This window comes from Glandiceps talaboti, chromosome 20 (genome assembly GCF_964340395.1).
Source record: "Glandiceps talaboti chromosome 20, keGlaTala1.1, whole genome shotgun sequence".
Taxonomy (NCBI): domain Eukaryota; kingdom Metazoa; phylum Hemichordata; class Enteropneusta; family Spengelidae; genus Glandiceps; species Glandiceps talaboti.
Genome location: NC_135568.1, coordinates 18,486,782 through 18,499,346, shown reverse-complemented (window position 1 = coordinate 18,499,346; position 12,565 = coordinate 18,486,782).

Here is a 12,565-nt window from a genome sequence, read left to right as displayed (position 1 = left end):
TCGATCCTTCTATTCTATGGAGATGTCAATTGTAAGAGGTGATCACTATCACGTGGATTCCAATATCATGGATTGTGTATGGTAACAATTACAAACACGTATTTCACACAGAAGCTTGCTAAAGGCTTAAAAACAAATTAAACAAATTAAACCAGAAAATATTTGGACTACATTGACATGTAAGAAAATTGAGCAAGGCATGATTCTTACAAGAAGTACACATCCTTAGGGCAGGCAAAAACATTTATGGTCTAAAGGAATGTACTTTGAAGTGTTTTAAACTTTTATTGAAAAGACCAAAGCAGACCCTTTACCTTCGCGCTAAAAGACTTTATTGTAGTTCTGATTAGCACTTGGAGGTACTTATTTAACACAATAATTGAACAATTACTGTCACAGTTGTGTTTGTGGTTTAAATTTATATGGCCTAAAACTAGTTCATTGTGGCAAGTTTGTTAAAATAAATGAGAAGATAGACTCTGTATCTCTAACTACTGTGCCAGCCAGCCAGTGTGCGGAACTAGTAATTTCGTATCCAAGTTTGGTTTATAACACTGTTACATGAATTGATATCTAATGAAAACATTTCTTCCCAAATTATTCCCGGGCCCATAGCATAATTGTTACAATATTAAATGTTACTGTCCACCCACTAGTTTTGGGGAGAGTCAGCAGTGTGCACATGTTCTACAGGTGATGTTATTTTCCCAGGACTGCATCAGTAGCTTGTATTCAAGCTCAGTGTAAAATTGTTATACAGTGGGCATATACACCACACTTTCTGTAGTGATCTGATCAAATGTGTAAATCCCTCAGTCCGTCAGTGTCCATAATTCAAATCCAAATAGAATAGTCATCAGTGGCATTGATATTATTGTTTTATCTTTTTTTTAAATTTAAACTGTTTTTCAAGTACGTTGCAAGTAGTACAGGGCAATATATTTTAGGTATTTTTTTTTTGAATTTTGCCTTTTTCCCATATTACCCACGGGAGTTAGACGGGCGGCTTGTGAGGTTTATTTGTTGGTATTAGATATCGAACAAATTTATAGATGAGACAAAGAGGAGTTGGATTTTGAGTGATATCTGAAATTGAAAAGTCAACATTTTTGTTGTCTCAAAAAGTTATGAAACCTTCATGAAAGATTGCATATTATACTAAATTAGAATTTGGTATTGGTGATCCATGGTTACCATGGTAACCAATATGAGTGAAGTTACAAATTTAGACCTTTTGGCAAAATGGCTTTTAGATTACAGGTATCCATACGTCTATGTTACTTAAAGTAACGGATCCAAGTACACACCACAGCATATTTAAGCACAATAGTTTGTTGCCATGGTTACTGACTCGTTGCCAAGCTGTATGATAGCGACCCATGAATTTCACTGACGCCTTGGTTTCAAAACTTGTATCAAAAGACTGAATAAAATTGTTACCAAGGAAACAACTAGAAGTTCGAAAAATTATACCTTTTTGTGAAAATGAGTCACAATGGCACATCAATTACATATATTCTTGGGTTTAGTGAGTGACGTCATATCCTACTTGTGAAACTTAAAGTTATCCCTATTAACTCAACTCAACAACTGCTGAACTATTGGTTGAGATTTGTGATATAAGACAAACCGTTACTAGTTTGAAGTATTTCATCCACGTTTTACAAAGTTTAATTTTCATTATAATTTACGAGTACTACTGTACATTATATGATATAGTATACTTCTAGAATTTATAGCAACGTTTATGTCATTGTCAAAAGATTTCCAATCATTCAACCCTACCTCAGCCTACGACCCCCCTCATATTTGATAGCAATATTGTTCTTTTTAATGGTAAATGTATTTACAATTACTTGATCAGTTTGAATCATGACATTTGTAAGATTAGTTAGTGTGGCAAAGCGTTCAAAAAGAAATTGATAATATCCAAGTGTTTTGAAACAATTGTTTTGGCTAAAAGACACACTCAAAAATAGTTGCATCGTAGATTGATCCAATATTTGGTTGCGATGTTTCTAAGATATCGTAATGAGAAGAGGTTCCATTTGTTTGTTTGTTTGTTTGTTTGTTTGTTTGTTTATTTGTTTGTTTGGCATTTCGAGTGTGTACATGTAGATGCGAATCTGAGCATTGTGTCCCTGTTTATTTTTGCTTGGTGGAAAGACCATGTCAAATATTATGACGCGCGAGTGCACGTGTGACGTACTAGGGGTATTTGTTCCAGTTTTGCTTTGTTCTCTGCGGCCGTACTTTCACGAGCGTATAGTATTTGAATGCAGGTAAGTAATAATGTTTGTGGTATTGAACTGCAGGTAAGTAATAATGTTTGTGGTATTGAACTGCAGGTAAGTAATAATGTTTGTGGTATTGAACTGCAGGTAAGTAATAATGTTTGTGGTATTGAACTGCAGTGCAAATACCATTAGTACCAATAATGTTTTGATCACAGTAGTCTATTGGATGGTTTAATAATTTAGCAGGCAGCTTTCACTGTTTGCTATAAACTGATTGGTCAAATAACACAGACTAAAGAGTAAAGTGATTTTAGTATCTTCGTATCCATGTATCCCAAGATCCTGGTATTCTAAACTAGCAAGCCTACCAACCATACCTGCCTCCAGACAAATACAATACAATCAAATCACGTGTTAGTGTATATGATTAGTCCTGTCAAAGTGTCCTGCAGGAACATTTCACAAGACTTAACAGGGTTCAACAGGTTTGTCAGTAACTAAATATATCTTAACTAAAAGAATCGCAGTTGGTGGCGCTCTTTAACACCCCCTCCCCCACATGACTAACAACTGAAACCTCAATGAAATGTACTCATAAATCCGGCTTTTTTGTTATTTAATTCTATACTGTATCAAATAAAAATAGTGAGAATGTCACATATCTAATCTGATACTAACAGTGACAGTCTAAGGTAACAGCAGTGACATTTTACTACGCACGCACGCACGCACACACACACACACACACACACACACCTTGACAGCATAAAAGGTAATCAGAACAGACGTTTTTACCACATTAAATCAATGTGAAATTGTCCTAAATATAGTGCTGTGGGAACAGACCCACGATTTTACTATGTTATAGAGTTGAAATTGGTTATGTCATGAACATTTCGCATTTTAGAAAGCTTAAGTTCTTCACAAATTGTCAACTCACAATCTAATACTAAACTTACCACGTGATTTAGACCAAGTTCATAATTATTATACCAGACACAGATCAAATCCAAATAAGCATGTACCGACAATTAATGGCCTAACAAAAAGATTCGGGTTCAGATTACGCTCAACTTTAGAGTAGGTGGGTATACATGCATATATATATATATATACATGTATATATATATATACATGTATATATATATATATATATATATATATATATATATATATATATATATATATATATATATATATATATATATATATATATATATATATTGTTTTTTTTTTTTTTTTTTTTTTTTTGGTAGTTCTGGAACGCTATCTTGTTATAACTCGGAGTTTCACGCATAGTGCGAGCATCAGACAACAGCTGTTGTCTGATGATCGCACAATGCGTGAAACTCCGAGTTACAACCAAGAAAGAGTTCCAGAACTACCAAAACTATTGCGCTCTGCCACTGCGGTATAGACCACTGTCTTAGCAGATTGATACTCACCGAGTTATATATATATATATATATATATATATATATATATATATATATATATATATATATATATATATATATATATATATATATATATATATATATATATATATATATATATATATATATATATATATATATATTTACATATGTGAGTGTCTACTTCAGGTAGTTATGTTTTCTGTTGTTTTCCATATGGTCTTTGTACTTGTTATTGGTTTCTTCTCATCAGATGTACAGCCATTGCAGATTGGAAGAACAGTTTTATATTGTCTTTTTAAGTTGATGTCAGTTTCTGCATCTACTGTTTCTTGCGAGTTGTCACAATTTTCGCGATTTCATTATTTTTTTCTCGAATACTTAAAAACAATGAAAATATAGGCGGGGGTCGGGTTACCGGCCGGGACCAATTTATTTTCATTAGGCCATACCAATAATGCCATCTAAGAGAGGATGACTTGTAGAAAGGTGTTACTGGGTAGTTTTATGTTAATTTTGTCTTGAAAGTTTAATTTATTTGGTTTTGTCTTGTTACGCTTTGCCATCTCTTTGTTTATTTGTCTTGTCTTGATTGGTATGTAAGTGTTTTGAGTTAAAACAGCTAGGGTCTAGGTGGAATAGATCTGTTTTACCTTGCATATCAAGGGTCAGGTCATGTTGCCTCTATGCAAGATCTGATAGCCATTCCCAGCACGAAATATCAGTCATATCTGCCGCCGACCTTCTGTGTTTATGTTGTTGAATGAAAAAACACGTTTGGCATCAACGATGGGTCATCATATTTTGAACAATCATGCTTCACTTAGAAAACTGTAAACTGTCTTCACAAGATGTCTTACCCTTTTGGTAAGCTTCCAATTATTAAAACACCCCAGAAATGACTAAACAATATACTGAAATTATCAGTCCATCATGTTTGGAGTTGTTAAATCTTTTGACCGAATTTGTATATCAATAATTCAAGTTATCCTTTCTACCTAAACTACCAAGTAATATTGACAGCCAAGACACTACTTACTCTGTCGATAAGGTATTCATTCACCCTCACACTTGACCTATCACTACAACACTACTAAACCTTAGCTTCGGGTGTCCTAAAAGATTTGAGATTTTTACGAGAATAATTCAATTTTCTTGTGATGAAACTTTGTAGGTGTGTAGTCAGGACAGACTACAATATAAACATTAGCGAATTTAGATTGCATCCATGTTGAACAACAAAGTATTCAAATTTATTGTATTGACCTGTAAGTAACACGACAGCTGTTTTGATTGCATTGATGACGTCAATGACTGTATGTGCATGCAATTTACAATTTATGCAAAGCATACTGCTAGTATCTACACAGAGAGTAAAATAACAATGATAGCTGACTTAGTAGTCCACTAGTATGTAAATGTGGTATATTGACGGCTGACTTAGTAGTCTACTAGTATCTAAACGTGGTATATTGACAGCTGACTTAGTAGTCTACTAGCGTCTAAACGTGGTATACTGACAGCTGACTTAGTAGTCTACTAGTATGTAAATGTGGTATATTGACGGCTGACTTAGTAGTCCACTAGTATCTAAACGTGGTATATTGACAGCTGACTTAGTAGTCTACTAGCGTCTAAACGTGGTATATTGACAGCTGACTTCGTAGTCTACTAGTATGTAAATGTGGTATATTGACGGCTGACTTAGTAGTCTACTAGTATCTAAACGTGGTATATTGACAGCTGACTTAGTAGTCTACTACCGTCTAAACGTGGTATATTGACAGCCGACTTAGTAGTCTACTAGTATCTAAACGTGGTATATTGACGGCTGACTTAGTAGTCTACTAGCATCTAAATGTGGTATATTGACAGCTGACTTAGTAGTCTACTAGCATCTAAATGTGGTATATTGACAGCTGACTTAGTAGTCTACTAGTATCTAAACGTGGTATATTGACGGCTGACTTAGTAGTCTACTAGCATCTAAATGTGGTATATTGACAGCTGACTTAGTAGTCTACTAGCGTCTATACGTGGTATATTGACAGCTGACTTAGTAATCTACTAGTATCTACACTTGGTGTACTGATGGCTGACTTAGTAATCTACTATTATCTACATTTGGTATACTGGTGGCTGACTTAGTAGTCCACTAGTATGTAAATGTGGTATATTGACAGCTGACTTAGTAGTCTACTAGTATCTAAACGTGGTATATTGACAGCTGACTTAGTAGTCTACTAGTATCTAAACGTGGTATATTGACGGCTGACTTAGTAGTCTACTAGCATCTAAATGTGGTATATTGACAGCTGACTTAGTAGTCTACTAGCGTCTATACGTGGTATATTGACAGCTGACTTAGTAATCTACTAGTATCTACACTTGGTGTACTGATGGCTGACTTAGTAATCTACTATTATCTACATTTGGTATACTGATGGCTGACTTAGTAGTCTACTAATATCTACACTTGGTATACTGATGGCTGACTTAGTAGTCTACTAGCGTCTATACGTGGTATATTGACAGCTGACTTAGTAATCTACTAGCGTCTACACATGGTATACTGATGGCTGACTTAGCAGTCTACTAGCGTCTAAATGTGGTATACTGACAGCTGACTTAGTAGTCTACTAGCGTCTAAGTGTGGTATATCAACGGCTGACTTAGTAGTGTACTAGCATCTAAACGTGGTATATTAACAGCTGACTTAGTAGTCTACTAGTGTCTTAATGTGGTATATTAACAGCTGACTTAGTAGTCTACTAGTGTCTTAATGTGGTATATTAACAGCTGACTTAGTAGTCTACTAGCGTCTAAACGTGGTATATTAACAGCTGACTTAGTAATCTACCAGCGTCTAAACATGGCATATTGAAGGCTGACTTAGTGGACTACTAGCGTCTAAACATGGTATACTGACGGCTGACTTTGTAGTCTACTATTATCTACACTTGGTATACTGGTGGCTGACTTAATAGTCTACTATTATCTACACTTGGTATTCTGATGGCTGACTTAGTAGTCTACTAGTATATACACTTGGTATACTGATGGCTGACTTAGTAGTCTACTAGTATATACACTTGGTATACTGATGGATGACTTAGTAGTCTACTAGTATCTACACTTGGTATACTGATGGCTGACTTAGTAGTCTACTAGTATATACACTTGGTATACTGATGGCTGACTTAGTAGTCTACTAGTATATACACTTGGTATACTGATGGCTGACTTAGTAGTCTACTAGTATATACACTTGGTATACTGATGGCTGACTTAGTAGTCTACTAGTATATACACTTGGTATACTGATGGCTGACTTAGTAGTCTACTAGTATATACACTTGGTATATTGATGGCTGACTTAGTAGTCTACTAGTATATACACTTGGTATACTGATGGCTGACTTAATAGTCTACTATTATCTACACTTGGTATACTGATGGCTGACTTAGTAGTCTACTAATATGTACACTTGGTACACTGATGGCTGACTTAGTAGTCTATTTAGTAAGATTGTATCTACACTTGTTACACTGATGGTTGACTTAGTAGTCTACTAGAGTCTAAACGTGGTATATTGACAGCTGACTTAGTAGTCTACTAGTATCTAAACGTGGTATATTAACAGCTGACTTAGTAGTCTACTAGCGTCTAAACGTGGTATACTGACAGCTGACTTAGTAGTCTACTAGCGTCTAAACATGGTATATTGACAGCTGACTTAGTAGTCTACTAGCGTCTAAACATGGTATATTGACAGCTGACTTAGTAGTCTACTAGCGTCTAAGTGTGGTATATCAACGGCTGATTTAGTAGTCTACTAGCATCTAAACGTGGTATATTGATGGCTGACTTAGTAGTCTACTAGCATCTAAACGTGGTATATTGATGGCTGACTTAGTAGTCCACTAGCCTCTACACGTGGTATACTGACAGCTGACTTAGTACTCTACTATCGTCTAAACGTGGTATATTAACAGCTGACTTAGTAGTCTACTAGTGTCTAAATGTGGTATACTGATGGCTGAATTAGTAGTCTACTAGCGTCTAAACGTGGTATATTGACAGCTGACTTAGTAGTCCACTAGCATCTAAACTTGGTATACTTATGGCTGACTTAGTAGTCTACTAGCTTCTACACTTGGTATACCGATGGCTGACTTAGTAGTCTATTAGTAAAACTATATCTACACTTGGTACACTGATGGCTGACTTAGTAGTCTACTAGTATATACACTTGGTATACTGATGGCTGACTTAGTAGTTTATTTAGTAAAACTATATCTACACTTGGTACACTGATGTCTGACGTAGTAGTCTACTAGCTTCTACACTTGGTACACTGATGACTGACTTAGTAGTCTACTAGTATATACACTTGCAATTGGTATCCTGATGGCTGACTTAGTAGTCTACTAGTATATACACTTGGTATACTGATGGGTGACTTAGTAGTCTATTTAGTAAAAATATATCTACACTTGGTACACTGATGTCTGACGTAGTAGTCTACTAGCGTCTACACTTGGTATACCGATGGCTGACTTAGTAGTGTATTAGTAAAACTGTATCTACACTTGGTACACTGATGGCTGACTTAGCAGTCTACAAGTATCTACACTTGGTACACTGATGGCTGACTTAGCAGTCTACAAGTATCTACACTTGGTACACTGATGGCTGACTTAGTTGTCTACTGGTATATACACTTGGTATACTGATGGCTGACTTAGTAGTCTACTAGTATATACACTTGCAATTGGTATCCTGATGGCTGACTTAGTAGTCTACTAGTATATACACTTGGTATACTGATGGGTGACTTAGTAGTCTATTAGTAAAACTGTATCTACACTAGGTATACTGATGGCTGACTTAGTAGTTTACTAGTATCTACACTTGGCATACTGATGGCTGATTTAGTAGTTTACTAGTATATACACTTGGTATACTGATGGCTGACTTAGTAGTCTACTATTGTCTACACTTGGTATACTGATGGCTGACTTAGTAGTCTACTATTGTCTACACTTGGTATACCGATGGTTGACTTAGTAGTCTATTAGTAAAACTGTATATACACTTGGTACACTGATGGCTGACTTAGTAGTCTACTAGTATCTACAATTGGTATACCGATGGCTGACTTAGTAGTCTACTAGCATCTACACTTGGTATACTGATGGCTGACTTAGTAGTCTACTAGTATCTACACTTGGTATACTGATAACTGACTTAGTAGTCTACTATTGTCTACACTTGGTATACCGATGGCTGACTTAGTAGTCTACTAGTATCTACACTTGGTATACCGATGGCTGACTTAGTAGTCTACTAGTATCTACAATTGGTATACTGATGGCTGACTTAGTAGTCTACTAGTATCTACACTTGGTATACGGATGGCTGACTTAGTAGTCTACTAGTATCTACACTTGGTATACTGATAACCGACTTAGTAGTTTACTAGTATCTACACTTGGTATACCGATGGCTGGCTTAGTAGTCTACTGGTATCTACACTTGGTATACCGATGGCTGACTTAGTAGTCTACTAGCATCTACACTTGGTATACTGATGGCTGACTTAGTAGTCTACTAGCATCTACACTTGGTATACTGATGGCTGACTTAGTAGTCTACTAGCATCTACACTTGGTATACCGATGGTTGACTTAGTAGTTTGTTAGTATCTACACTTGGTATACCGATGGCTGAGTTAGTAGTCTACTAGTATCTACACTTGGTATACTGATGGCTGACTTAGTAGTCTACTAGCATCTACACTTGGTACACCGATCGCTGACTTAGTAGTCTACTAGTATCTACACTTGGTATACCGATGGCTGACTTAGTAGTCTACTAGTATCTACACTTGGTACACCGATGGCTGACTTAGTAGTCTACTAGTATCTACACTTGGTATACCGATGGCTGACTTAGTAGTCTACTAGTATCTACACTTGGTATACTGATGGCTGACTTAGTAGTTTACTAGTATCTACACTTGGTATACCGATGGCTGACTTAGTAGTCTACTAGTATCTACACTTGGTATACCGATGGCTGACTTAGTAGTCTACTAGTATCTACACTTGGTATACTGATGGCTGACTTAGTAGTCTACTAGTATCTACACTTGGTATACCGACGGCTGACTTAGTAGTCTACTAGTATCTACACTTGGTATACCGATGGCTGACTTAGTAGTCTACTAGTATCTACACTTGGTATACCGATGGCTGACTTAGTAATCTACTAGTATCTACACTTGGTATACTGATGGCTGACTTAGTAGTCTACTAATATCTACACTTGGTATACTAATGGCTGACTTAGTAGTCTACTAGTATCTACACTTGGTATACCGATGGCTGACTTAGTAGTCTACTAATATCTACACTTGGTATACTAATGGCTGACTTAGTAATCTACTAGTATCTACACTTGGTATACCGATGGCTGACTTAGTAGTCTACTAGTATCTACACTTGGTATACTAATGGCTGACTTAGTAATCTACTAGTATCTACACTTGGTATACTAATGGCTGACTTAGTAATCTACTAGTATCTACACTTGGTATACCGATGGCTGACTTAGTAGTCTACTAATATCTACACTTGGTATACTAATGGCTGACTTAGTAATCTACTAGTATCTACACTTGGTATACCGATGGCTGACTTAGTAGTCTACTAGTATCTACACTTGGTATACTAATGGCTGACTTAGTAATCTACTAGTATCTACACTTGGTATACCGATGGCTGACTTAGTAGTCTACTAGTATCTACACTTGGTATACTAATGGCTGACTTAGTAATCTACTAGTATCTACACTTGGTATACCAATGGCTGACTTAGTTAAAAAAAAGTAGCCATATCCTAAGAATGTAACTTTCAAATTCCATATCATTTGGTACATACATCGATGATAACAAAGTGCCCGTTCCGCATAAAGCTTATATATGTAGCTATAGTATCGATGAGTCATTTGCATAATGCATTCAGTAATAAGTCAATATCCCTAGAATACAATCTTCAAATATTTCATATAATTTGATAATTTGGAAAATGCGTCGACAACAACAAAGGGTCGGTGTCCTATAAAGCTTGTTAATGTAGCTTTTAGTTTAAAAGATCCACAATTCAACCTTTTTTTTTGTAATTAGGCGTTTCTGTTAACAATGCAAGCGTTAAGTCTAACATAATTGGTAGATTTATTGGTAATCACAAGGTACCGTGTCTGATATAACTTGATGATGTAGTTTTTACATCAAATGAATTATTTGCATGATTAACGATTTCTTCAACCGATCGACCGATCGATCGATCGATCGATCGACCGATCGATCGATCGATCGACCGATCGACCGATCGATCGATCGATCGATCGATCGATCGATCGATCGATCGATCGATCGATCAATCAATCAATCAATCAATCAATCAATCAATCAATCAATCAATCAATCAATCAATCAATCAATCAATCAATCAATCAATCAATCAATCAATCAATCAATCAATCAATCAATCAATCAATCAATCAATCAATCAATCAATCAATCAATCAATCAATCAATCAATCAATCAATCAATCAATCAATCAATCAATCAATCAATCAATCAATCAATCAATCAATCAATCAATCAATCAATCAATCAATCAATCAATCAATCAATCAATCAATCAATCAATCAATCAATCAATCAATCAATCAATCAATCAATCAATCAATCAATCAATCAATCAATCAATCAATCAATCAATCAATCAATCAATCAATCAATCAATCAATCAATCAATCAATCAATCAATCAATCAATCAATCAATCAATCAATCAATCAATCAATCAATCAATCAATCTCTATCGTCATTTCGACTTACATCAAACAGAAGTATATACTTCACTGATAATGTCCTTCATTCAAACTATGATATAATGAAGGGAGCATTCAGTAATTACATGGGGGGGGGGCACGGGGGAAAGCAGGCCCGGACTGTTTCGTAAAGTGTGACCCTCCACCTATTCCGTCGTACTAAAGTGACTCCCTCAATTGCCCTTCTTTAAAACATACCCCCCCCCCCCCCGTTAAAATATTTCAAAAACCATGGTTTAAATGGAAAAGGGCACCAATCCCAGAATGGTTTAAAAGAATTAATCCCACCACTGCCACCTCATTGAAAGTGTTCAAGGCATTAGTTATTTCCCCAATCGCTACTACCACTACAGTATATTTATGTGCAGACACTGTTCACTATATGCCACATGGCTGTCATCAGCGATTTGATGAAATGGTCTGAAATGAACTTAACCCTAAGCCTTAAGGCAACATTGGGCTGTGCATTACCATGGTTACAATGATGCTGTAGTTTTGAGCATGTTTTGAGCGCAATCAAAATAATATTAATTTTTGTGACCGGCTATATTGCATCTATGCATACAACTATGCATAGATGCCCAAAATCACAAAATAATGCTAAGTTAGACAATACAGTTAGTCAAACTAAAATGTGACCTCCCCTAATCCAATTTTCTAAAATATGGCCCTCCCCTGAGAACCGATTTGAAAAAAGTAATCCCCCCCCACGGCCATCCCCCAATAATTACTGAAGGTTCCCTTAATATATATAGTCGTCTCATTGGGAAAAGTCTTTTAAGCTGCGGTCAGAATTTACAGAGGGTGAGCCTTGGGAGAAACCTGGAACCATGAAAAGAATTGGGGTTCGGAATGGGGTCATTAAAATTCTGATGGTCTGAAATGGACGCCACGAAATATTTTTCTCATGATTTGAACTAAATTAAACCTCAAGAGCGGTCGTTTACCGAGTACATTTGAACATTTCTTGCGGCCTCGTCGAAATAAGTTCTAAAGTCAATGTTCAGTG